This window comes from Herpailurus yagouaroundi, unplaced genomic scaffold, assembly GCF_014898765.1.
Source record: "Herpailurus yagouaroundi ecotype Mexico unplaced genomic scaffold, PumYag 166, whole genome shotgun sequence".
Taxonomy (NCBI): domain Eukaryota; kingdom Metazoa; phylum Chordata; class Mammalia; order Carnivora; family Felidae; genus Herpailurus; species Herpailurus yagouaroundi.
The window spans coordinates 14,100,244-14,127,789 of NW_024412407.1; the positions used below are offsets into that span (position 1 = coordinate 14,100,244).

Consider the following 27,546-nt stretch of genomic DNA (forward strand, 5'->3'; position numbering starts at 1 on the left):
TGGAGGACTTAACACTTCCTGATGTGAACAGTTGTCCCAAAGCTACAGTAATTAAAAACATTGTGGTACTGGCATTAGGCTAGACCTGTATATCAGTGGAATAGAATTGAGAATCTGGAAATAAACCCACAAATCTGTGGTCAGATGATTTTTAACAAGGGTGTCAGGATCATTCAGGGGGGGAAGAATATCCTTTTTAAGAAATGGTGCTGGGACAACTGGATACTCTACATACCAAAGAATGGAGTATGACCTTTACTTTATACCATATATAATCATTAGCTTAAAAAAAGAATTCAAGACCTTTAAGAGCTAAAATTATAAACTTTTAGAAGAAAACATAGAGGAAAATCTTCCTGTAGACATTGGATTTGGCAGTGATTTCTTTGCTGCACAGGCAGCAAAAGAAAAAGATAAACTGGGGTTTGTCAAAATTTAAAATTGTTATGTGTCAAAGGACACTATCCAAAAAATGTAATGGCAACTTACAGGATGGGAGAAAATACTTGCAAATCATAATATCTTTTAAGGATCTGATATCCAGAATGCATACAGAATGCTTACAGCTAGAAAATAAAAAGACAAAAAAAAAAAAGTGGGCAGAGGATTTACATAGATATTTTTCTGGGTGCCTGGGTAGCTCTCCGTTGGTTGGGCATCCAACTCTTGATTTCAGCTCAGGTCATGATCTCGCAGTTCGTGGGTTCAAGCCCTGTGCCGGGTTCTGCACTGACAGCGTGGAGCCTGCTTATGATTCTCTCAGTGTCTCTCTCTCTCTCTCTCTCTCTCTCTCTCTCTCTCTCTCTCTCTGCTCCTACCCCTCTTGCTTTCTCTCTCTCTCAAAATAAATAAACTTTAAAATAAATAAATATACAAATAGGCATGTTTTCAAATAAAACATAGAGATGGCCAGTAAACACGTGAAAAGATGGTCAGTATATTAATCATTAGGGAAATGCAAGTCAGAACTACTGTGAGATAACCATTTCACACCACCAAGTATGGCTAGAATTAAAAAAAAAAAAAACAGACAAAAAACATGGATAGTGTTGATGAGGACGTGGAGAGAGATTGGAACCCTCATACACTGCCGGAGACCATGTAAAATGGTTCACTTGCTATGGAAACCAATATGGTAGCTCCTCAGAAAGTGAAGTACCAAGTTACCATAGGCATACCAGAGATACTCTAATATATATCCAAGGGAATTAAAAACCTATGCTCACATAAAAACTAGTATACAGGTGTTCATAGCATTATTATTCATAGTACAAAAAAAAATGGAAATAACCCAAACATGTATCAGGTGATGAATGGATAAATTAAATATAGCTTATTGATACAACAGACTATTTTTCAATTATAAAAAGGACTGAAATACTATTGTGTGGTACAACATGTATGAACCATGAAAAGATTATTTTAGGTCAAAAGAAACCAGGCACTAAAAGGCCACAGATTGTATGATGCCATTTAAATTGTCCACAATAGGCTAATCAGTAGTTCTTTGGTTGGCTGGGGCTTGAATGAGGAGTGATAACTAATGGGTATGGAATTTCTATTTGGGGTAATGAAAATGTTCTGTAGTTAGTGGTGATTTTGCACAGCCTTGTGAATATACTAAAACCAATGAAGTGTGGACTTTCAGGTGATGAATTTTATGCATGGTATGGTAGGTGTCTGTAATTTTTAAAAAGTATGCTTGTCCACTGGGGTTGGTAGCACATTAGGGTCTAAGAGAAAGTAGTCAGATGCAAAATTTTCTTTAACCTTATTGTTTTACTGGAGATAGATTTCTCAGCTTTTAAGACCTTTTCATTCTCTGGTGTCAGACCTATAAGATATTGGGTAAGATGAAGGTTTGTTCCTGGTAGTGAGAACCCTAATGTTTCACTAGTGATTCAGAAATATTAATATGTGTGCTACTTATAAAGTAGTCATCATGTTGATTTGTCTTTAATTTTACATGAACTGTAGGCATCACTTTTTTATCTGTGGCTATGAGATATTTTTACTTTATTCAGTTTACTCAAAATAAATTTTATCAAAGAGATGAGATTCTAATATGAATGAACAGGTTGAGCTTAACCATTTAATGCCAGAAGTAACTATTTTTTTTTAATAATCTGTGAGTTGTATTGGAAAATGTTTCCCCTCTTGTGTGGGACAAATACACTTTTTGTTCTAATATTCTTAAGTACCCAGATAAGAATAAATTACAAGTATTAAGTAGACTTATAAATAATCTGAGAAATATCTTTCAGATGCTTCATTACTTGTTAATTTAGCCCAGCAGCAATACAGACATTTCCCTATAAGATGTTTACTTAGTAGAGTTTTGGAGTTTTTATCAAGTATTTAATTCGGTTATCTTAGTCCTTCTTCCCAAAGTAGTCATTTGCATCAAATTTTTTATTATTATAATCTCTGAAGAAAAAAATGGCTGGATCTAGTATAGTTTTGTCATACTAATTTTATATAGGAAAGTGATAATTCAGGAATATTTTTGTAAACTGGGATGAGTCTAATACTTGATTTTTAAATTATTTAAATGGAGTCTTTTAATGGAATTCTTAGATGGATTTTCTCTCAAGTTGGTGTTTTGGTGTGTTAGTTTACTCGGTTGTAGAATCCTCCCCTTTTACAAAAGGGATAAACTGCTTTTAGGCAAATTTCTGGGAGCTAGAGATGTCCACAGAAGTTAGCAATTTGCACTTCGCACTTCACTAGCATGCCAGACACATTAGTTCTTTGGTGACTTTTGCTTATCTCTAGTCAGACGTGCATGTTAATCCATTATTTGACACATATTTATGAGGGGTTTACGACTGGCATGTTAAGGTCCTAAATGCCATGTAGTATATACGAAGTTTTTAAAAAAGTTTCCAGTCTCTAGGAGCTTTTATAATCTAGACAGATAAAATCAAACACCTGAAGAAGGAAACAGGAAATTGTGTTATATGATGTTTGAGTATAGATATGTTCTAGATACGTATGCTTGTGTCTCAGTAGACTGCATTTTCTCTTGAACTTATATGTTTTTGTTTAAATACAAGCCTGTGTAACCATAAGCAAGTTACTTAATTTTTGTCCTGAGTCTTAAGTCTCTTAAGTCATAAAGTCAGGTACTGAAGTTGGAGTTGGCCCCACATATTATGAGGCGTGAATGGGACAGTGTGTACAATATCTGGTGCTGTGGGGCTATAGACAATAAGAGCTCATCAAAAGTGAATTCCTTATCCTTTCTTTGGCACATTAGTGAAGTAAGCCCTATTAAACATGCCCACAGTTAAGTGATATTTTCATTTTTAAGTTTTCATTGTACAATTATATATATGTATATATGAATAAAATGTCTGAGTGGCTTACTGTTACAGGTTTAGGAAAAAGAGTTTTTATATAATATAGTGGGATCAGCTTTGCAAAAAAAGACAGACTTGAGTGGGCTCAAGGCCAGGCTGTGATGCTGTGTGCCTGTGGGTAAGTCACTTAACATTATCTGAACTCATTATTATCCCTAAGATGGAGATAATGGTATCCCAGAAGGCAGTTGTAAGATATAAAGGCTCCTGGCAATTGCTGAATTAATATCTTCATCTGTAATAACCTCCTGGTCCATTTTTTAAGACATATACTTTGCAGTTGTTGTACATATTTACAGGGTTTCTCACCTAGGTATTGGCTCTGATTCCAGTATTTTTGTCTGGAAAGCTGCCTGCTTTAATTTCTGTCGGAATCGATAGTGGCTTTAAGGACCTAGGTAGCAGTTATTAAGAGAAATTTGGGGAAATACAGCTACCATTGTAGCTATTTCAGGAAGACCCTCACTGCTTTTCTTAATTTCATAAGGGTTAAACATAAAACATGAAAAGAGTTCCGTTAAACATCATTTTTCCATATAATACTCTCTTTTATTACATACTCTGAATGTGTAAGCAAGTCTCCAGACACCAGGTAGGCTGAGAGGGAGGAGAGACCAACTGTCTCATTTGATGTACTTATTGGGAAGTACCAGAGGGTTCTGGAATTGCCTCACTCTTTGTTTACAGTGGCCACTTTCAAAGAATATGCTGCATGCAGTGCAAAATGGTCTGTGAATTAGGCCTGAGGAGAAGATGCCCACATTTCTGCTACAATTCCTTTACGAATAGTTTGGGGAAGACTGTTTAAAAGAGAAGTGAAAAGAAGCAAAAGAAATCATGGACTATAATAAAACAAACAAAAGCTCCTTAACCTTTCCTGTATATTGAAAACATAAACCATTTGTCTTGTTTTGCTATAAATTGGGCAAAGGACAACCTTATACTTTATTGGCAGCATAAAAAAGAGTTTAATCCTCCCCTAGATTTGTGAAATTATGACATACTCATTGTAAGAATAGAAAGGCAATGCTTTTCATCATATAGTCTTTTATCCTGTAGTTTTCTTTATACTTGTGGCACAGGCAGGAGGTTAAGAATAAGAACTCTGGAAACGGACTGCCTTGGTTTTAGTCACAACTGTGCAACTTTACATTTTAGTTGACCTCCTTGTGCTTCAGTCTCCTCTCCTGTAACATGAAGATATTTATCATATGTGTCTCCAAGAAGTATTTTGAAGATTGATTTAATGTGTAAAGCTAGGAGAAAGTGCCTGGCACATTATAAGCTCTTATGAAAGTATTAGTTGTTATCATGGTTAGCATACAAATGAAGGAACAAAGGGTGTGCTAAAAGTAATTAACTTGAACACTTACTGTGTTTCTAAAAGTAGGTTTCATATAAGGAATGAGAAGTCAGATTCTAATCCACTGTGTGCCAATTTATTCTGCATTTCTTAAGAAGCATCTTCTTTTCCTTCATATTATTTGAGGTGATAACTGATTTCATTCACTCAATAAGTTATTTCTTTTTTTTTTTTTAATTTTTTTTTTCAACGTTTATTTATTTTTGGGACAGAGAGAGACAGAACATGAACGGGGGAGGGGCAGAGAGAGAGGGAGACACAGAATCGGAAACAGGCTCCAGGCTCCGAGCCATCAGCCCAGAGCCCGACGCGGGGCTCGAACTCCCGGACCGCGAGATCGTGACCTGGCTGAAGTCGGACGCTTAACCGACTGCGCCACCCAGGCGCCCCTCAATAAGTTATTTCTTGATTGCCTGCGGCATTCTAAGCATGGGGGAGAGGGTGGTAAACAGGATTCTCTGCTCCAAAAGCATTAATCCATCCCTTTTCCACTCTGTGGTAAAGTGTAGCCCCTACTTAGCCTTTGTAGAACAGTTCATTTTACCCACTTTTGTTTCCCCATTATTTAGTAAAATCACTTGATGATTTGGGATACCCTCTTTGCAAACAGTTTCTTAGAAGCTATCCTTTGTGTATATCTTTTGATTGTGTAAATTAAAAAAAATTTTTTTTACTGTACCTACCATTCCATGTTATGTTAGTATCTCCTTATGTTGAAGGATCATAGATATCCCTTTAGAGGGGATTTTTCTTACCAACACCTTTGAACTTAGAAACTGGAAAGCACAGGATTAGAAACGACACCTTCTGTCAAACGTTTCCCAGAAAATGCTTCTAATAACGTTGTCGTTCAGCCCCAGTCTCAGAGGTGCACTGACTTTGACTACTGAAAAGTGACTTCCTGTAGCACTCTGTATTCTGGGATAGTAAAATTGGATTCCAAACACTTGTTGGGAAGCTTGTGATTTGTTGCTTTGAACACTACTGAACTAAAGTACTAACCAAGTACCTGTGTTCAGGAGCAACCTTATCTGTCATGTCACATTACCTTGCCTGTTTACGTTTGGAAGAATGTTATGAAAGACAAAGGGAAAGAAATTAAAGGTAGACTCAAGTATGTCTAGTACCTTTAGCAGGTAAGACCAAACTGATGATATTAGAGCCAGGTGTGCTCACACACCTGCAATAGAAAAATATAGACATTACTTCTGTAAGGAACACATGTTCTGACGTCTTATACTAAGTGGTTCTATCTCCCTTGATTACAGTGTAAACACAATGCTAATTTCCACACCTGGAGTCAAAAAACTTGCCAAATGGCAAGGATGATTTAAAGAATCCATTGCCAAAGATAATTTTTGAGGAAAGAGTATCTGTCTGTTCCCAAATGGCAAAAGAACATCATCAATATCTTCTTTAGCATTCAAGACAGGAGACAGATGCTACTAATAAAATATAACAAGCTCCTCATGGTTTTGTTTTTAATAAAACACAAATGATTTCATGGTCCTATAATTTGAACTGTCAGTCTAATGTAGTAAGTTTGTATTGAAAATTTGATTTTTTAAAAACTGGAGTGAGAAGTTAATTCACTGTTATATGCAACATTTTTTCTGTGCATAGGGAATATTAGTGAAAAAAATGTGATAAAGAACAATTAGACACCTGAAATATTAAAACCTTCTGACTCACTGAGATGCAATAGATATTAAAGTGCCTCTGAATTTAGTAGAAGAGCACCTGGAATCTTGGGTTATTATTACTCCTTCCCTGCCCGTGACCCGGTACCGTTGGCAGAGTGGCTTTATGGATGTGTGCCTTCTGCAGTAGCTCAGGTCACTCTGCTTGGTTTAGTGCTCTGCTGTCACTGTCTTAAAATTCTTAGTGATTTTTTAATGAGGATCCCACATTTTCATTACGCCCTTGGCCCTGTGTGTCATGGAGCCAGTTCTATCCATTGACTGGTTACTTCTCTGAATTTCAGACAAGGCAAAAAAGATCTTGATAGATCCAAAACTGTGGAATTCTGTGAGTCCTAACAAAGTTCATGAGGTGTTGAAAGGACCTGCTCCACCTTAATGCAGTGCTTCTCAACCAGGAGCAATTTTGCCCCCTAGTGGGCATTCCACAAGGTCTGAAGACTGTTCCTTGTCCCAGCTCAGGAGAAGGTGTTACAGGCATCTAGAGGGTAGTAGGATGTTTGACCCTACAATGCAGAGGATAGCCCCCACAACAAAGAATTTGGGGACCCTAAATTTCAACACTGCTGTTGTTGAGAAATCCTGCACAACCCATTATTTGTGTCTCCAACACTTGGCACTAGCCCCGGGAAATTACTCAGTGCTCATTGAACCAGTGGGTGCAGCCTGGATCTCAGGTTGTTGTATTCCTTATTGTATGCAGACTGAAGAACAAATCTGGTGATTACTCAATGTAATGTAACATTTGCGTGAGGTGCGATGCAGAGATGCTTTCCTTAATGCTCTTGCACTTCTCACATTTACCCAATTAACTGGCAGGCCCCTTACTCTCTTAAAACCTTCTCTAAAGCATACCACACTCACAGTTGATGGATGGCTTTCCATCATGCCCTTGTACATCTGACACCTGTTGTGCTGTCTGTCGGTGTACCAAGTCATTTGGGTTTGTTCCGAAATCTGTTTATGCCATTGTGTTGGTTGCTATAATTATGCATTGTAATCAACTCTTACGGAAATGCAGGACAAGAAAAACACTAAAAAGTAGAGAGATTTCAGTGAAAGTCTAAGTTGAATGCTTTGGAAAGATTCAATAAAGGTGTCACTAAAGAAAACTAATCTTGAATTAACTGTAGGCAAGAAGATTCTAAAGGATTTGGGAGGGAACCATTAAAATTAGATTCTGTGTTGACTTTGTATAACTCTCCTAGGTTTTCTGTTATTTATGGAGATTATAGACAATTACATCTGTGATTTTTGCAAGAAAGACAATACTTTAGCTAGCTGATCCATGCTCAGAGAAAGGGCCTTGTCCTACATTATAGGATTGCAGAATGAATATTTATATATTTTAGGATGATACAAATTGTTAGGTTTAGGAATGTAAGTTTAGAGGACTTCCTTAATAGTGCATCAGACAGCAGGGCTTCTACTGTATTTTCTGGTGAGAAACAAAAAAGAAGAACATAATTAGATATTCTGCTTTTGTCACTTCTGGAGCCAAACAGCTCTCAGCTCAGGGAAGTCTGTGAATAATTTTCCTTGCTTAACACCACCTTATATCTTAAGAAGATACTCCTTTAGTTCTTGATTCCACAAACACCAACATAAGGTCTGTCTCTTGCCAGATTCAGTACTGAAGTGTTGAAGAGTAATTTGCTTCCTTTTTAGTTCACATATTTTCTCCCTTGCATTTTCCATGTGGCTATATACATTAGAGGTAATGTGTCACAGTCTTTCAGAATTAAATAAGTAAAAATAGAGTATATCAGAAGTGTAGTTGAATCACTTATTTTCAGAATTCTGTTAGAGCCGAAGTAAGAGACTTTTGTCAGTCTGGATGATTGCAGGATGACTTTTCATTATCTTTGCCCTGAGTCAGACATGAGAGCTGACTGGTGGGGCTTTGAATCCTGAGCTTAGGAAGAAAAAAAAAAAAAAAAAAAAGAGTGACTATCTCTTGAATATAAATTAACCCTTGCTATTTTTTTGTTAATTTTCATAAATACTTTATATGTTTTATTTCCATTTTCCGTCGCAGTGTTGCAGATAGTACCCCAACAATTTATAGCCGTAAACATCTTACTTGGCTAGTAAAAGAAAGGATTAAATGTTTATGATGGAAGACATCATGCTCTCTTCTTTCTTTTTAAAGTGTCTCAACAAGTAATACAGAAGTACTGCCTCCCCTGAAAAGATTACAGCATTACAGATGAAGCTAAATTCCTCTTTGTCCATCTCATGTGACTAGTAATGTATCCTTCCAGACGCACATACAGAGCTCAATAGAATTTTTATTGTTGTGGTATCACACTGCATGTCTTGTTTAGTTACTTGTTTGCTTTCTTTAGTCAAGTTGAGTCCATTTGAATCAGATCTTCTATAAATCGACTTCATCTTTTCAGTTGCTATATGATATTCCAGGTATGAATAGTGTATAATATAGGTACATTATAATGACTCTTGCACGTATGCTTCTCCTCCTTTTATTTAGGTCCTAGAAGTAGAATTGGAGACCATTCGTATACAAGCATTGCATTGATGTCTTGGTTCATTTGTTTCCATGGTGGGTTCTTTCTACACTATGTGGTGTGGGGGACAGAAGTCACAGAATCAACGCTTTTTCGATATTGAAGGTGTCTTAGATGTCACCATATGATGTGAAGGATTGATTTGTTTCTCTGTACTCTTAATATTTAATATTTTTCCCTGGAGCTTCCTCTGTAACCTCTCCTGCTTTTGCTACCTTAGGAAAATCCTTTTGGCTCCTCTGTTGCTTCTACTTGGGTAACAAAGTTTCAAACTAAACGTGTTATCTCCTAAGGAATCATTTTAGCAGGTATGTTAGTATATTCAGTCTAAAATTAAAAAAAAAAAAACAACACTTCATTAACTACTTTCTTGAAATGTTTTGAGTGACTGATTCTTTTAGAATTATATCTATGTTGGATATAATTTTAGAATTATATCTATATTAATGCTTTAGATCTTTGAATATTGTTTAATTACCTGACAAGTGGAAAGGGCTTAGATTTAAAATCTAGGTTTTCCTGTAAATCCCACTGTGTGTCATAAATGTAGAATTGGTAAGGCACACTTGTATGTAGAAAACTTTAGGAGTGATCATCTCTTTCCTATCTTCCTTATCTGGATGGTATTTCTTTGCTTGAATAATTATACCCTGCTCATTTAATGGCTTCTGTGTGTGGGGTGTTGTACCCATGATTTTTTCCTCTAATATTTATTAGCAAGAGTAAGAAATCAATATTATTCTCATTTTATAGTTGTAAAAATTGATAGAGAAGGTAAGTAACTTTCCCAATGATTACCCTGTTAAGAAGTAAGAGAGCTAAGAATTCAAAACAAAGCTTAACCTCTTTAGAACCATATATACTCTTCAACATGCTATGTTAACATAATCTCTTTCCCGCCATCATTTAAAAATCATGTGAGTCTCCTTTCTGGAGGTATGCTTAATTTTAATAATTCTTAAAAATTTTTTTCATTTGCTTTCAGGCATAATTGTAGATAAAATAGTTTTGTGGCAGACAATCACAGTTAATTTTGTATGCTTTTTTTAAGTAATCAAAAGAGCTTACCAAGCTTCAGAACACTTATACTTTTATTTTCATTTATTCACAAACTGTCTCTTGACTTTTTGTTTTCCAAATTTTTCACATTTTTAAAGTAATACATCCTTATCATAGAAAGTTTGAAGAGTAACCTAAATTATTAAGAAAGTGAAAACTACCAGTGATTCTATCAGCTCTATTTCTAATAGCAAATGAGCAAATGACTGCTCTCCTCCCAAGACCCCAGCATGTGCTTGTGAACCTGCACAGTGGCCACTTGTCAGCTGCATCATGGGGATGGGAGTGGTGTGGTAGTTTCAAGAAATTCATATGCTCAGTCAGGTTTAGCAAAAATAAAGTAAATGAAGAGTTGGACACACATGTCCATTTACTCATTAGAAGATTTGGCTCATCTTCCTTATGAATTAATGACGCACTGCTGCAGGCTTGAAAATTCAGAAGTACATGCACGTCTGATCACGTTACAGATGCTCAGTTGGGGATTTCTTTTCATTATCAGTGATTAACTTAATGAAGAAATTAAGAATACGATCTCGATGTCTAAGAGAGTAAGAATTTGTTATCCACGTTTGAGACCACAATATGGGAATGAGTTTTATAACTCTTGCCAAGTACTCTTCTTAAGAGATACCTGAGTGAACAGGTGATTGCTCCACTTACAGAGTAAGGGGTGGGGTGGGGGGGCTGTGAATGTGATGTCTATACCTGCTTGCTTCCTACACATTAGCTATGGAGAACTTCCCCTGCATTCTCAGTATTGCTATCTTGATACATTATTTTTTTTCTTAGCTTTTAATTACTTTTTTTCTTAGCTTAGAATATCAGAAAGACATTTTACCAAACTCCTAGAATTTACTCATTGTTCTGTTACTATATTTTCATTTTAATGCAATTTTCTTCTTACTAATAAGTCTACACTTATTGAGCATAAGCTATGTGCCAATTACTATGCTAAGTGCTTTACATGCTTTATTTAGATTTTCCATCTTTTTGATACAGGTTCATAATATTGACTGTTTTACAAATGAGAAATGGAGGCTTAGGAAGGAAAAAAGAAATTAGCCAAAATGTTAGAGCTGATAGATGACAGAACCAAAAACTCTCACCTACGTGTACCTGAGTTGCAAAGTCTATTTTCTTACAGCTCTGTTATAACTTATATATTTCAAAATTTCTTTATGGAAAAAAATAATTTTTCATTTAATTTCTCTCTTTAGACTTGTCTAAAATCTTTTAGTTTTATCATAATCCTGGGTTACTAATTTCAACTTTAAATTTCCCCTAAGTGTTAGTTGACTCTGTGGTTATTTGAGTTATTAATATATGTTTATTAGGCAGGAAGTTGAATATTTTTAGGCTTAAAACATATATATACTGTTTTTCCTTCTGAAATTTTTACCCCTGTTTGAGTGACGTTATAAAATTATTTAAAAACCTGTTTCTCCACCCTGACTTAACATTGTGGAATACAAAGAATCTAAACTAATATTTTAAATAAGCAAAATCTATTAAATCAGACTTTGTGAGCTGGGTGGGACCCGACCTCAGAAGCTTCTAGTGCTGCTAATGTGCATCCAGCGTACAGAAACAGAGACTTAAAATGCAGCTTTTGGTGGTAACATGTCACTGAGTGTCCTTTAGAGCAGTGGATCTCAATTAGTATGCATCAGAAACCCGTGCATGGAGAGCTCCTTAAAGCACAGATTGTTGGGCCCAGTGCCCTGAGATCTGAGGTGGACCCAGGAATTTGCATTTCGAATAGGTTTTCAGGTGATGCTGACACTGCTTTTTCTGGCTGTCTTTTGAGAACCACTTCAGATCTACATGTTACTCTTTGAGGATCACTGATTTAGGGTCTCCCTTTCTGAGTTGTTTTTTTTTTTGTTTTGTTTTTTGTTTTTTGTTTTTGTTTTTTTTTTTTTTAGAAGTGATCACCATACCTACCCACCCTTCCAGCTGCTTACCCACATAGACTTTTGAAACTGTCTTCAGGATTACTAGGAGGCCTCAAATGCTCATTACCAATGTTGAAGTTCAGTCATATCTCCAGAAGAATTTGTTTTTGTCCACATGGAAGAACCTCAGATGAATTTGACTCTGCCCTTTCAAAATCTGTTCTTTCAACTATAAAGCAGAGTACTTCGATTTAGAGATCTCTTCATACCAGAGCTATAGGGCTTTTTTTTAAGTCCTCTGGTGATTTTTTTTAAGTGTATTTATTTCTTTTGAGAGAGAGGGAGGGAGGGAAGAGCAGAGAGAGAGGGAGAGAGAGAATCCCAAACAGGCTTTGTGCTGTCAGCACGGAACCTCCCATGGAGTTTGATCCCATGAGCTGTGAGATCATGACCTGAGCCAAAATCAGGAGTTGACCCTTAACCAACTGAGCCACCCAGGCACCCTGATTTTTTAAAATCTCAAAAGGCAAACATTTTGCCTAATTTCAAATTCCAATTTGTTTCTGGCAAAAGAGTGTCTTTGTCAAGTATGTTAAGTGATTTCAGATAAATTAGGGTTAACCAAAATTTACCAAAGGATCACTGAACTTGGAAAGTTGGAATTAAAATTTTTTTTCCCATTATGGTAAAAAAGACAACATAAAATTTACATTTTAAATGTTACAATTCAGTACTATCAACTACATTCATAATATTATGCTATCATCACCACCTCTAGCTCCAGAACTCTTCATTTTGCGTAACTGGAACTCTCTATCCATTAAATAGTAACTTCCCATTCGTTCTTCCCCCCAGCCCCTGGCAACCACCATTCACTTTCTGTCTTTATGAATTTGACTATTGTAGATATTGCATATAAGTGGAATCATACAATATTTGTCTTTTGTGACTAGCTCATTTTACTTAGTATAGTGTTGTTAAGGTTCATACATGTTGTAGCATATGTTAGAATTTAATTGCTAAAAAAGGGCTGAATAATACTGTTTTGTGTGTGTGTGTGTGTGTGTGTGTGTGTGTGTGTGTGTGTATTATATATAATTACTACATTTGCTTAATCATTCATCTTTCCATCAACACTTGGGTTACTTCCACCTTTTGGCTATTGTGAATAATGCTGCTGTGAAAACAGGTGTGCAGATACCTATATTTGAGTTCCTACTTTCATTTCTTTTGGGCATATACACAGAAGTGACATTCCTGGGTCATGTGGTAATTCTTTTTAATTTTTGATGAACTATAAATGGAAGAGAAAAGAACAGATAAAACCTTGTTATTCAACTTTTAAGTTGTTGGTATCTCTGTATAAACTACAGATTGCTTGTATAAGCATGATAGATTTGGGCAGAGACAATTTCCATTTTAAAATTGAAATTAACAATTCCATGTTCAATCTGTTGTTTAATAAAATTATGTACAAGATTTTCTTTGAGAGGAGATAATTTAGATGCATACTTTATCAACTACACATATTTCTAGGGCTGTTGACATAAGTCCTATAAAATAACATCAAAAATCTCAAATTCATTCCTTTATGGGTGGTCCAAGATACCAGTTAGAACTGTCTTCTTTATGTTGACTTTAACTGGGAAAGGATAGGTGGAAGGTAGAAGAATTAAGAGTAACAAATTCCTTTTGGCAAGAAGTTCTTCGGTTATAAGAAAAATTATGTCATCCCTTAGTTACAATACCTGCAGTTCATTAATTGTTTCCTGTAGTACAGTGATACTGTTTTCTACACAACCACATGAAAAGGTTTAACATAAAGGCAAGCACATGAACTCTGAACTCATGCAGACAGGTTTCTCTTTCTGATTCTGCTACTTAATAGAAAAATATTTAATCTTGCTCTAGGTTATAAATCAATTTACTCAACCCATTTTTTTTCTTTTTCTTATTAAAAATTTTATCTTTACTTTAAGAACTATGAGAGCAGCAGATGCCCAAAGTTTTGTTTTATTTTTTAAATAAGTAGTTCAAAAGACTTATAATACAAAAAGATCAGTGTCCAAGCTATCTCATCTCCCATTATCTTGTTGCACAGAGCAAACCCTTTTATGCTCTTAGGAGATACTCACCTTCAAATATAAAATAATATGTTTATATGGTTATTTCTTACTGATTTTAGGCAGTATCTATTATGACTATGGAAAATGAGGATTGGCTGATAAATATGGATTTATCTTATGCTTTACTATAACTTTCACATACCTACTTCCACCATCACAATATAGATCTATTACTTATGAATTTATAATCACTATTTACATTATTGTAATTTGGTAACTTTGATTTACTACAGAAATACAAGTAGTATACTGTGATGATGTTTCTTATAAAGCCTCTCTTCTAGGAGTTATCAGTTGTCTTAAAAATTAAACTATTTTTAGAATAGTTTTAAATTTATACAAAAATTGCAAAGATAGTACAAAGAATTCTGTATGCCCCACACCCCATTTTCCGTATCCTTTGTTGGTATGGTACTTTTGCTCAGTTGATGAACTGATATAATTATTTTTAATTACACCTCATACTTTATCCATATTTCATTAGTTTTACCTAATGGCCTTTTTTCTCTTCCATTGATCCATCTAAGATCTCACATTACATTTAGTCATCATTACCTAGGCTCCTCTAGACCATGACCATTTCTCAGACCTTCGTTGATTTTGATGACCCTTGTAGGTGTTAAGAAGACTGGTCAGATATTTTTCAGAAGCGTCCTCAGTTGGGATTTACCTTATTTTTTTCTCATGAACTGGAGTTATGAGTTTTGGGGAGGAAGACCACAAAGATAGACTGCCATTGTCATTTCATCACATCAAGGGTACATATTATCAACATGACTTAGCACTGCTCATGTTGACTTTGACCCTATTAGGATGCTCCATGGTAAAGTCACTCTTCGTCACTTCTCTTCTGTACTGTACTTTTTGGAAATGAGTCACACACAGCCCTTAGTTAAGATGTGGAAATTACACTCCCCCTCTTTGAGGACAATGATCTACATACATTATTTGTAATTCTTCTACATGAGAGATTTGTCTGTTCTCTTCCATTTATGTATTATGTCACATGTGACTCATGGATATTTACTTTATAACTCAAGCTATACTCCAGTATATTTTGTTGCATAAATTGTTCAGGCTTGGACACTGGAAGCTCTTTTAGTTGGCCCTTATATCCCTTTGACATACTTCCATCATTGTGGGTTTTTTTGTGTGTGTTTTTTTTTTTAAATATATTTTTTTTTCAACGTTTATTTATTTTTGGGACAGAGAGAGACAGAGCATGAACGGGGGAGGGGCAGAGAGAGAGGGAGACACAGAATCAGAAACAGGCTCCAGGCTCTGAGCCATCAGCCCAGAGCCCGACGCGGGGCTCGAACTCACGGACAGCGAGATCGTGACCTGGCTGAAGTCGGACGCTTAACCGACTGCGCCACCCAGGCGCCCCTTGTGTGTGTTTTTTAAAGCGTTTCCTTACTTTCTGGCACTGCAGAATGCTCTAGAGTTATGTCTTATATCTTCTGCCCCAGTTCTAGAATTAGCAATTTCTTCAAGTTCCTTTTATTGGAGAAAAGTAGAAACCAAGATCTAGCACTCCATGTGTTCATTGCTGTTTGGGTGTTAACTGCTTCTAGGCCCTTTGAACTGAGCAAGGAAATGTCTGTGTTTACAATTCCATATAGATACAAATGTTTATAAGTAATTCTATATGTAACTATCTGTGTCTTTATTAAGCCAAACATGAGTTTATTCTGCTATCTCTAAATAGGACTGCTAATGTGTATGCAGTAAGGATAGGAGAGAAGAGACATGACAGCTGAGAGAGAAGAGAGGAAGAGAATGGATAGTACAAACTACTGGATATAAGGATGTAACCCTAATTTCTGTCAATGTTTCTCTGTCTCTCCAAAAGGCAATTTTGAAAATTTATTCATTTAAGAAGATTAAAAAAATATATATATATATGTAATTTAATCAAAAGATGATAAAATAAAGAATACCAATATTTGTGATTAATTGTTCTGAAGATGGTGTATCATAACATTACCCAAAGGATTTTTACTTTTTACATACTTTTTCTTTTTTTATGTTTTAAATGGGACTGTATATTGAAATGCAGGGAGAGACATACGGGCTGTAAAGTGAGAAGTAGAAAAGATGACAGAAAGAGAGGCGAATTGATTGATGGAATAGTATTGCCACCTCATAGCCTTTCAGGATTTCTACTAAAGTATTTTGCATATGAATGAGGATAAATCATCTTGGTTATGGTCTCTATACAGAGATGGATCAGCTTTTCAGTAAGAGCTCTTATTACCTGGGTAAGATAGGGCAAGTTTCTCAACTTCTCTCTTAATGTTTTGATTGAAAAAAATGGGAATAGCAATGCCTATTTTACTGAGTTGTGAGGATTACATGAGATGAAGTTTGTAAAGGACCAACCATGGTGATTGGTATAGAATAGAGAATTACCGGATACAGCTCCTGGTCTAATTTGTGTGCCAAATGGCACTGAAAGGACCAGGGCTTTTCAGCATTTTTCTAGTATGTGTGTGGGAGGCTGGATTAATTCTAGGACTTGTCAAAGTTTGGGTGTGACTTATGTATCACCACCATATGTGCTTCAAACTTACTGCCCAAGTGAAAAAAAAAAAAAGATGTTTGATTTGATGTAGTTTTACCGCATTTTAAGGAGATTTTATGAATGAGAAACAGCTTATATACATTTCAACACTAGAATTGTTTTAATGAGTTACCATTATACATTTAAAATTATTTGACTTGCTTTACAATCTCATAATTACAAACCAGGTCACATTATTTTATTCAATTTTTTTTGTTTTTGCAAATAATTTTTTTTTATTTGTCACCATTAAAAGTCTGAATTTTAAACAGATTCTTAGAGTGGTAGTTCACATCTTATACCTCATTCGACTTTAACACCTGTCCCATCCCCAGTAGCATTTCCAAAACTATTACTTGCACTGGGAAGCTCCCTGAATTTTCCCAATTCAAACTGTGCTTCTTGAGCATTTTTACCTTTCTAATGACAGCATCACAGAGAAGATCGATTGGCAAGCCTTTTCTGGATCTTTCCCCATGCTATCTGTAGTCCATTTATTGACTGCTTCTTTCAAATCATTTGCATCTCTCAGGTCATGATCTCCGTTGTCTCGATTTGGTGGTGAGCATAAGAGGTCTTCAGACTCTGATTGTTATGTTTTTTAGGTAAAACTAACCCCCGTTGAAACAAATAACCATCTGTCATCTTGACATCATCAACATGAGCTTGAGTCATGATCTGCCATTTTTTTTTTTTTTTTTTTTGACCGTGGAGCATTTTTGTCATGGTTCATGCAGTGAACATTCCAGTAATTAGGTTGAATTTTCTAAATGCAAACTTATCATTTTGCAGATTAGCAAGGCTCAGTTCAGAAACCTTTGAGGCCATCCCATCCATTTTGATCCCCTGGAGTCTCGTGACTAGTATTTTTCTGAAATTTCTTAAATTGACAAAGCTGGTGCTTTCGCATGAAAACACTCTTTGTTAGAAAATGGATCTGACTTTATTCTTGGTCCATTTTTTGCCACTTCTCATAAGGTGCTTCGCACTCCCCCCCCCCCCCCCCGCCCAGCACCCCCAACTGCCATGGTGCTGCTCAGAGAGCAAAAAGGGCGCATTGTTTAAATTTATTCTTTAGGTCAAGTCACTTAAACCCTTACTTGTCTGTTTATCACCACGTTGAGAATTATCCCTAAACTTCACCTCATTGTGTTAATTGAATATTCTGGAAAATCTGGGGCTATACTCAGACTGTAGAGTGGGGGTGGGGTGGGAACTGGCATTACATTGGCGCACTCCTGTGGTGGAATTCATTGCCAACAATGGGCTTTTTGGTTCCTGTCCAGGTTGCAAAGATGTTCCACCTGGCTACTAATACGTATTAGTTTCCTGTAGTATGGAAACAAATTGCCACAAACCTACGATGGCTCAGTTCTGTAGGTCAGGAGTGTAGGTTGTCTTGTCTGATTCCTCTTGTGTCTTAACAAGGGCAAGGTGTTTGCCAGTCTGGACTCTTTTCTGGAGCTTCTGGAGGGAAATGTGCTTCCAGGCTCATTCAGGTTGTTGGCAGAATTCATTTCCATGTGGCTTTAGATTGAGATCCTCCTTTCCTTGCTGCAGTTCATCCTCAGCTCCTAGGGGCTGCCTGCATTCCATGGTTTGCGATCCCCTGCTTTAGAGGCAGCCAGAGCGGCCTGAGTCCTTCTCACCCTTCAAGTCTGCCCAACCTCTCCTTCTGCCGCATCTCTCAGACTCTTCTGCCTCCTTCTTCTTTAAGGGCTTAGGTGATAATATTAGGTTGAGTGCACCCAGATAATGCAAGATAATTTCCCTGTTTTAAGATCCAAAACCTTAATCACATCTGGAAGTCTCTTTGGCCATGTAATGTAATGAAAAGATGATAAACGATAGATAATGAGAATAAAGAATGCCATATGTGTGAAGGTTCTAGAGATGAGGGAGTAGAAAGTAGGTTGTTTTGTTTGTTTTTTCTTTCTTTCCTTTTTTGTTTGTTTGTTTGTTTTGTGGTGGTGGTGGTGGGAGGCACCTTCCTTTGCCTACAACACCAGATTACAACTTTTTTTGGTTCAATAAACCTAGACTCCACTGTTGGCCCCTAAAGTACAGCACCTCCCAGTCCAGAGGCATACCTTGCAGTAGTCATATGTTCTGCTATATTGAGCTTTCTGTCTCCACAAGCCCTCAAATCCTGGTGTGGGACACAGGTCACCAGCCTGCGTGCTCTCCTTCCTCAGTGTATATATTTTTATTTCAGAGATCTTGTTTTATATCCCTGCCACTAAGCTGCTGTCAGGAGGCCTCCTGGTTTGCTGTGAAAACATGTCCCTGGATACATTTTTCTAACTTCACTATTAAAGGAGTTGAGAAAGGGGTCTTGATCTGCTGCCCCCCAGAAGCCTCCTGCCTTTTTATGCAGATTTATTTACTTCTTCTGTAGAATCAGCTTTGAAGGACAGGGATGGAAACTCTCTTAGAGTTGATAAATGGATTAAATGAACCAGTATTCAGGAAGCAGAATGGTGAGGTGGTTCTGAGCATAAGCTCAGAAGTAAGAGCGCCTGGCTTCAGAGCCCATCTCTGTTGTTAAGGAGCTGGGTGACCTTTATATGTTGCATAACCTCTCCTTACCTCAGGTTCCTCATCTGTAAACTTCACTGGATTGTGGTGAGAATTAAATTAGTACATCTAAAATGGCACTAGACACATAAAAATCACATAAACATGTTTATTGTTATAATTATTATTTGCATAAATACAAGGAGCAGAATAAGTGACAGTTAGAATATTGCTCTGGAATTAGGCTGCCTGAGCTTTCCTCCAACCTGTAGCTGTTACTAGCTTTGTGTCTTTGGATATCTAAAAATTACTAAAACTTTCTATACCTCAGATTCTTCATCTATAAAATGGGAACAATAATTGCTCTCATTTTGTGGTATTTTTGTTGGTGGTATTATGAGAAAATGAAAAAAAATTGTACGAGCTCAATAAATTGTAGATTCAGTGCATGTGTTAAAGTTGAAAAAACAATACTTATTGTGGGTTTCTTTTATTTGGGGAGGATTTGTTTTTTTATACCAGGGGTTAAGGCATAATAGGGATTTGGGATTTTTAGCCCCTTCAATAATCCACCTTACTAAGAGTCTCAGAATTTGCTGTCCCACTGTCTAGCATGCCCAAGGTTTACACTTAAGGATTCAAGAGTACTTACAGGTATTTGCCTAACTCTAACTTTTAAGTTTGGTTTTTGCTGTCAGCTCCCATTTATTATTTGGTTAAATGTTGTTTTTGTATCTCATCTTCATTGGTCTTTGGAGATACCCATTATTTTCTTAGGAAGCTAGCACTGTTATAAAAATCATATGTATTGAAATTTATCTAAGACCGTAGTTACTAGAATAATTAATATACTGTTCTGCTTAAAGCAGAAGTTGAGGATAACATAATTTATAAGTCCTTCTCAATAGGTGTTACTTTTTTTAGAAATCATTTCTATTCCTGATTACATAACTTGATTTACAAAATTGTATTTGGTGAACTATATATACTTTTCCATTTCTAAATAGTTCTGAAACATTTCTGCCTGTTCTGCCCCCATTATTCTTCACTGGGGGGATCCCATCATTCTTCACTGGGGGAGAAGGTAAAGGTGGAAAATAGAATAGGGTGGTAAGATTCATTAAGTGAGTATCCCTTTCTCATACATCACAGATTTAAATTATTCATAGTTTGTGTTTTGAATTATTAATCATACTTACCCTGTAGATCGCAATCTCATGTGGTGTATTTTTTGCTCTGCTCAATTCCAGTATTGAGGAAAAACTTTTTTTTCTCTGTCAAATTATTGTTTTTTGTGGTGGTGGTAGTGGGTGGCACCTGCCTTTGCCTACAACCACCATATAAACATAGTGTGTCACCACAGTTGATCAAATTTATGTTGAGGCATGTAGTTTTTGGAAATTTTCTCAAGGTACTTTTGATTTTTCCCCTGATAACTATAACCTACAGAGACCAGGAATTAGACAAATACTGATGTGAGAAGTTGCAGAATGAATAAATTCTAACTTGTATCAAGTCGAGCAGCCATCTTTGAAGAACAATTTCAGAGTATCTGTAATACGAGCCACACAAGAAAGAAATAGCTCTAACCCCTTGCAAAAAGCCTTTTCCATTCAGGTACTCTCTGTTTTTTGATTAGAGAGTTTAGTCCATTTACATTTAATTATTGATAGGTGTGTACTTATTGCTATTTTGTTCATTGTTTACTTGTTTTTATAGTTTCTCTGTTCCTTTTTTCTTCTCTTATTCTCTTCCTTTGTGGTTTGATGACTTCCTTCAGTGGTATACTTAACATTCTTTTCTCTTTATTGGTTATGTATTTATTATAGATTTTTGCTTTATGATTAGTTTACCATGAGGTTTACACACACCACTTATTTCTATAAGTCTCTTACCAGTTGTTAACACCTTAAGATTGGTCCCAGTCTAAACCTCAATATTTCTCCCTCCCTCTGTATTTTACAATTTCAGTGTCAATTTTACTTGAGTATCCCAAGTAATTAATCCACTATCTTTACTGTATTTTTACTTTTGTAGTGAGATTTATTCTCTTGTAGGTTTTATTGTAAGTAGTGCACTTCTTTTTAGACTAAAGAAGTCCCTTTAACTTTTCTTGTAAAGCCTGTTTAGTGGTTGTGAGCTCCTTTAGCTTTTGCTTATCTAAAAATATCTTTATCTCTTCTTCAGATCTGAATGGTAACTTTCCTGGGTAGAGTATTTTTTATTGGGATTTTCTTTTCTTTAAGCACTTTGAATATGTCATGCGACTCCTTTCTGGTCTATAAGTTTCTGCTGAAAGCTCTGCTGATAGTCTTATGGGGATTCCCTTGTACATAACAAGTTGTTTTCCCTTACTGCATTCAATATTCTCTGCTTGTCTTTAAATTTTGACTTTTTAATTACAGTGTGTCTCTGAGTCTCTTTGGGTTCATTGTGTTTGGAACTTCCTGGACTTTCTGCATCTGGCTGTTGGTTTCCTTCTCCAGGTTAGGGAAATTTTTAGCCATTATTTCTTAAAACAAGATTTTTGTGCCTTTCCCTCTCTCTTCTTCTGGGACCTCTAATATGAATGTAGTCCATGTAATTTTGTCCTATAAACACCTTCAGTTGTCTTCACTTTTTTTTCTTTTGACTGCTCTGATTGAATGAATTCTACTGCTTTGTCGTTCAGGTGACTGATCCTCTCTTCTGCTTCATCTAGTCTGCTGGTGAACCCCTCTAATGTATTTTTCAGTCAGTTATTTTATGGTATTCTTTAGCTCTGTGGCATTTGTTTGGTACTTTCTTGTATTTTTTATCTTGTTTTTGAAGTTCTCATTGTGTTCATCTGTTCTCCACAGTCTTATGAGCATCTTTGTGACCATTATGTTGAACTCTTTATCAGTAAATTCTGTTTCATTAAGGTTTTTTTCCTGAAATTTTATCTTGTTCTTTCATTTAGAATATATTTCTCTGTTTTTTTCAGTTTGCTTGTCTCTCTGTTGTTTTTTGTACAGTAGATAAAACAACCACCTCTCCAATTCTTGAAGGAGTGGCCTTGTGTAGGGAACAAACTTGTCTTTCAGCTGTGCCCTAAATCTTTGTCTTATCTCAAACTTTTGTGCTTGTCCAAGCAGACTTTTATATGTTTAAAATTTTTTTTAACATTTATTTATTTTTAAGACAGAGACAGAGCATGAACAGGGGAGGGTCAGAGAGAGGGAGACACAGAATCTGAAACAGGCTCCAGGCTCTGAGCTGTCAGCACAGAGCCCAACGCGGGGCTTGAACTCATGGACCGCGAGATCATGACCTGAGCTGAAGTCGGCCGCTTAACCGACTGAGCCACCCAGGCGCCCCTGTTTAAAATTTTTTTAACATTTATTAATTTTGAGAGAGAAAGTGCACACACGCACAAGCAGGGCAGAGAGAGAGGGAGACACAGAATTTGAAGTAGGCTCTAGGCTCTGAGCTGTCAGCACAGAGCCTGATGTGGGGCTCAAACTCAAGAACCATGAGATCATGACCTGAGCCAAAGTCAAGCACTGAGCCACCCAGGTGCCCTGACCTTTTATATTTTTAATAGCTCTCAGTAGTTGAGAATATGCCAGGACCTGTCAGTGTCCTTAAGGGGAAGTTCTCAGCATCTAGATTCAGACTAACTGGAAGCCAGGTCATCAGGCAACAGTTTTTAAAGTGTGCAGATACATACAGTCCTGTGGGACTATAAACCTAAATCCCATTATGGTGGCAGTTATAGAAATTGAGGTTCTAGACAAGTGTAAGCTCTTTTATAGAAGATACTGGTGAGCTGCAGGAAGTACCTGCAGAGTACCAAGCTGCAGAGTACCAGAGCTGCAGAGTACCAAGATAGCCTCTGTAACCTGAGTTTCTTAGAAATATCTCTAAAGTCCACCAGGTATATGCCAAACCTGCCCCTCAGGCCAAAGCTTCAGGACAAACAGAGGCTTCCTTCACCGAAAATCAGGGGTGTGCGTAAATCTGCTGTCTTTGTAGTGCCCTGAGTGTGGCAGCCTGCCAACAACTATTTATCTGATTGCCACAATATCATAGGACCTAGAAAGGAAAGCTCCCCTGGCCACCAGAGCCTGGAGGTCAAGGGATGTCCACTGGGCAGTGACTGTAAAAACCATGGAGCCAGACGTAAAAACTAGGACACCAGCTCTGTGTAGGGCTTTTCCCCAACCCCCAAAGGAGACATTGGCACTCTGGAGCACAGCAGATACAGTTAACAAAGGTAGCTCCTGCCCTTCAAGGTCTCTGGAAAGGATTCGAATCAGCCCTTAGATGCTGCATGTTTAATTAGAAGCCTGCACCTTAGGTCACAGCCACAATGATTACCTAATAGGCCCTATTCACAGAAAGACTAAGCTCCTGGGTCTGTTGCCTCTTGCTGTGCATTGGGGGAGGTAACTGTTTAAGAACTCTTTCTCTGTTGGTTGGAGTGTTGTGGGACTTAAAATCATAAACCCATGTGTATGCTACCTACAACAGACTCACTTTACATGTAAGGACACACACAGACTGAAAGTGAAGGGATAGAATAAGATATTCTATGTCAATGGAAACCAACAGAAAGCTGTAGTAGTTACATCAGACAAATTGAACTTTAAAGCAAAGACTGTAATAGACAAACGGGTGTTACATAATGATAAAGGGCTCAATCCAGCAGGAGGATATAACATTTGTAACTATTTATGTACCCAACATAGAAGCACTAAATATACAAAAGCAAATATTAATAGACTTAAAGGGAGAGATAGGCAGCATTACATACTAATGAGTTTAATACCCCATTGACATCAGTGGATAAATCATCCAGACAGGAAAAATAAGAAAACATTGCCCTGATATCAAAACCAGACAGGGGTGCCACAGGAAGAGAAATTACAGGCCAATATCCTTGAAGAACATAGATGCAAAAGTCCTCAACAATGTATCAGCAAACTGAATTCAACAGTGCATTAAAAGGGATTATGTACCATGATAAAGTGGGATATTTATTCCAGGGATGCAAGGATGGTTCAACATCTGTAAATGAACTAGTGTGATACACCACATTAACAAATGGTAGGATAAAAATTATATGATCATCTCAAAATGCAGAAAAAGCATTTGAGAAAATTCACCTTCCATTTATGATTAAAAACTCTTAACAAAATGGGTATAGAGGGAATGTACCTTCATACAATAAGGACATATGTGACAAAGCCACAACTAATATTGTTCTTTCAGGAACAAGACAAGGGTGCCCATTCTTGTCACTGCTATTCAGCATAGTTTTGGAAGTCCTCACTAGAATAATTAGGCAAGAAAAGGAAATAAAGGCATCCGAATTGAAAAGGAATTAACAAAACTGTCACTATTTGCAAATAGCATGATGTATTTGGAAAATCCTAAAGACTGCACCAGAAACCTATTAGTACTAATAGATGAATTAAGTTTCAGGATACAAAATCAGTACACAAAAATTCTGTTTGTTGTGTTTCAATACACTGATAATAAACTTTCAGACAAAGAAAATAATCCCATTTACATATGCATCAAAAATAATAAATTTCCTTGGATAAATTTAGTCAAGTAAGTGAAATATCTGTATGCTGAAAACTGTAAGATATTAATGAAATAAATTGAAGAAGACAGAAATAAATTGGAAGAGTCAATGTTGTTAAAATGTCCATGCTAACCAAAGCAGTCTATAGAATCTGTGCAATCTATATCAAAATTCCAATGACATTTTTCAAAGAAATAGGACAAATAATCCTAAAATTTATATGTAACCACACACACACACACACACACACACACACACACACACACAAAATCCCAAAATAGCCAAAGCAATTTTGAGACAGAATAAAACTGGAGGCATATGCTCCCTGATTCAGACTATCTGACAAAGCTATAGTAAGTAAAACTGTATGGTATTGGCATAAAAACAGACCCATAAATCAAAGGAAAAGAATAAAGAGCCCAGAAATAAACACACCAATATATGGTCAATTAATTTACAGCAAAGGAGCTAAGAATATATTATTTGGAAAGGATAGTGTCTTCAATAAATGGTGTTGGGAAAACTGCACAGCCACATGCAAAGGAATGAAAGTTGACCACCATTCTATAGCATACTCACAATCGAAACAGATTGAAGACTTGAATATAAGACCTGCAATCAGGAAGCTCTTAGAAGACAACATAAGGTGTAAGCTCCTTGACATAGGTCTTGGCAGTGATTATTATTGTTTTTAATCTGACACCAAAAGCAAAAGCAACAGGAAAAAATAAGTCAAGTGGGACTACATAATACTTAAAAACTTCTCCATAGCAAAGGAAACCATCAAGAAAATGAAAAGGCATCTTAGTGGGATTAAATGTTTGCAAATCATAAATCTGATAAGGGGCTGATTCCAACATATATAAAGACCTCAAAAAAACCCTCAATAGTGAAAAACCAAACAATCGATTTAAAATGTGTGTGTGTGGGGGGGTGTTGAATCTGAATAGATATTTTTTTTTCAAAGATTTACAAATAGCCAACAGGTACTTGAAAAAAAGCTGAACATAGTCATTGTGACTAATTATGCAAATCAAAACCACAATGAGATACCACCTTATATCTATTAGAATGACTATTAAAAGGACAAGAAATAGCAAGTGTTAGCACGGATTTGGAAATATAAATAGTTTCTCCACTATGGAAACCTGTATGGAGTTTCCTCAAAAACTTTAAAGTAGAACTACCATTAACCCAGCAATTACATTTTTGGGTATTTATCCAAAGAAGACAAAAACACTAACTCAAAAAGATATGTACACCCCATGCTTGTTGCAGCATTATTTGCAATAGCCAGGATATTGAAACAACCTTAGTATCCATTGGTGAATGAATGGATAAACATACACACACACAGATAATGGGATATTTCCACCCGTATAAAAGAATGAACTCTTGCCATTTGTGACAACAGGTATGGACCTTCAGGGCATTATACTGTGTGAAATAGGTCAGACAGATAAAGACAAATACCATGTGATCTCTCTAATTAAATAATAATAATAATAATAATAATAATAATAATAATAATAATAGGGGTGCCTGGGTTGCTCAGTCGGTTAAGCACCTGACTTTGGCTCAGATCATGATCTCACAGTTTGTGAGTTCGAGCCCCATGTGGGGCTCTGTGTTGACAGCTCAGAGACTGGAGCCTGCTTCAGATTCTGTGTCTGCCTCTCTGTCTCTGCCCCTCCTCCACTTGGGTGTGTTCTCTCTCTCAAAAATAAACATTAAAAAAACATTTTTTTAAGTAAAAAAACCCTCACAGATAGATTAGTTGTTGCTAGAGGTAGAGCGGATTAATGTGTAAAGAAATGGGCAAAGGAGATATAAATTTATTTTAAAAATAAAAAGCCTTTTTGTGTACTACTGATTTGTATTCATATCTTGAAATTGTTCATTGTAAAATACTTCCTTTGCCCAATTTTCAGATAAAATATTCTCATATATAAAGTGATAGAATAAGCAAATATTTAATTTGCAAGCCAGAAATATGTTAACTGCTTCAATTCTCCTTGTCTTTTTAAGTACAGGAAGGTAGAAATACTAACAAAAAGAAACTGCAATAATAATCACTACAAATAATAAAAAAACTTATAACTTTCTTTGCTTAGCAGTTTGTTACTGAAAAACCTCCAGAAATTTTACTCTTGAAATTGCTAAAATATTTTTACTTTTTGATGATGTCACTCCACAGTAAGAATCATTATGATTTGTATGATTGACTATCTCATAAAAAATGTGAATTCTTTATATTTGACAGCTATTTCAAGTACTCCAACTCAAAATAAATTAAAAAAAAATTCAATGTTCATTTATTTTTGAGAGAGAGAGCGGGGGAGGGGCAGAGAGAGAGAGAGGGAGACAGAGGATCTGAAGCAGGCTCCTCACTGACCGCACAGAGCCAGATGCAGGGCTCAGACGCACAAACAGAGAGATCATGACCTGAGCTGAAGTGGAATGCTTAGCCAGCTGAGCCACCCAGATGCCCCCAACTCAAAATTAATAGGGGAGACTCATCCCACAATCCTGGGGTTTATTTAGTGTGAAAGGAATATTTCTGATTGTTGGTTAGTAAGATGGAGTTAGGCAGATAAATAACTATTATCCTACACATTGTTTCACATTGAGAGTGTTTCAGTGTTCAAATTGTTCGAAATATATTTTCACCTGAAAATTTCTTATTTTGAGGAAAGAGTATGAACTGAAGGTAGGTGAGTGAATAGATGTGAACAAGATGATTTTAAAGTAAGTAGTTTCAATTATCTATGAAAAGTTTAATTTTTTTTTGTTTTGCTTTGCTTTTTGTTTTAAAAAAATTTTTTTTAACGTTTATTTATTTTGAGACAGAGAGAGACAGAGCATGAACGGGGGAG

The 27,546-nt window shown here is 36.3% G+C and overlaps 1 protein-coding gene across 1 annotated transcript in view; it reads left to right on the forward strand.

Moving 5' to 3' along the window:
• The window catches only part of SLC2A13 (solute carrier family 2 member 13), a 392,282-nt gene that overhangs the window by 97,726 nt on the left and 267,010 nt on the right, over positions 1-27,546 (forward strand). The window lies entirely within an intron of this gene.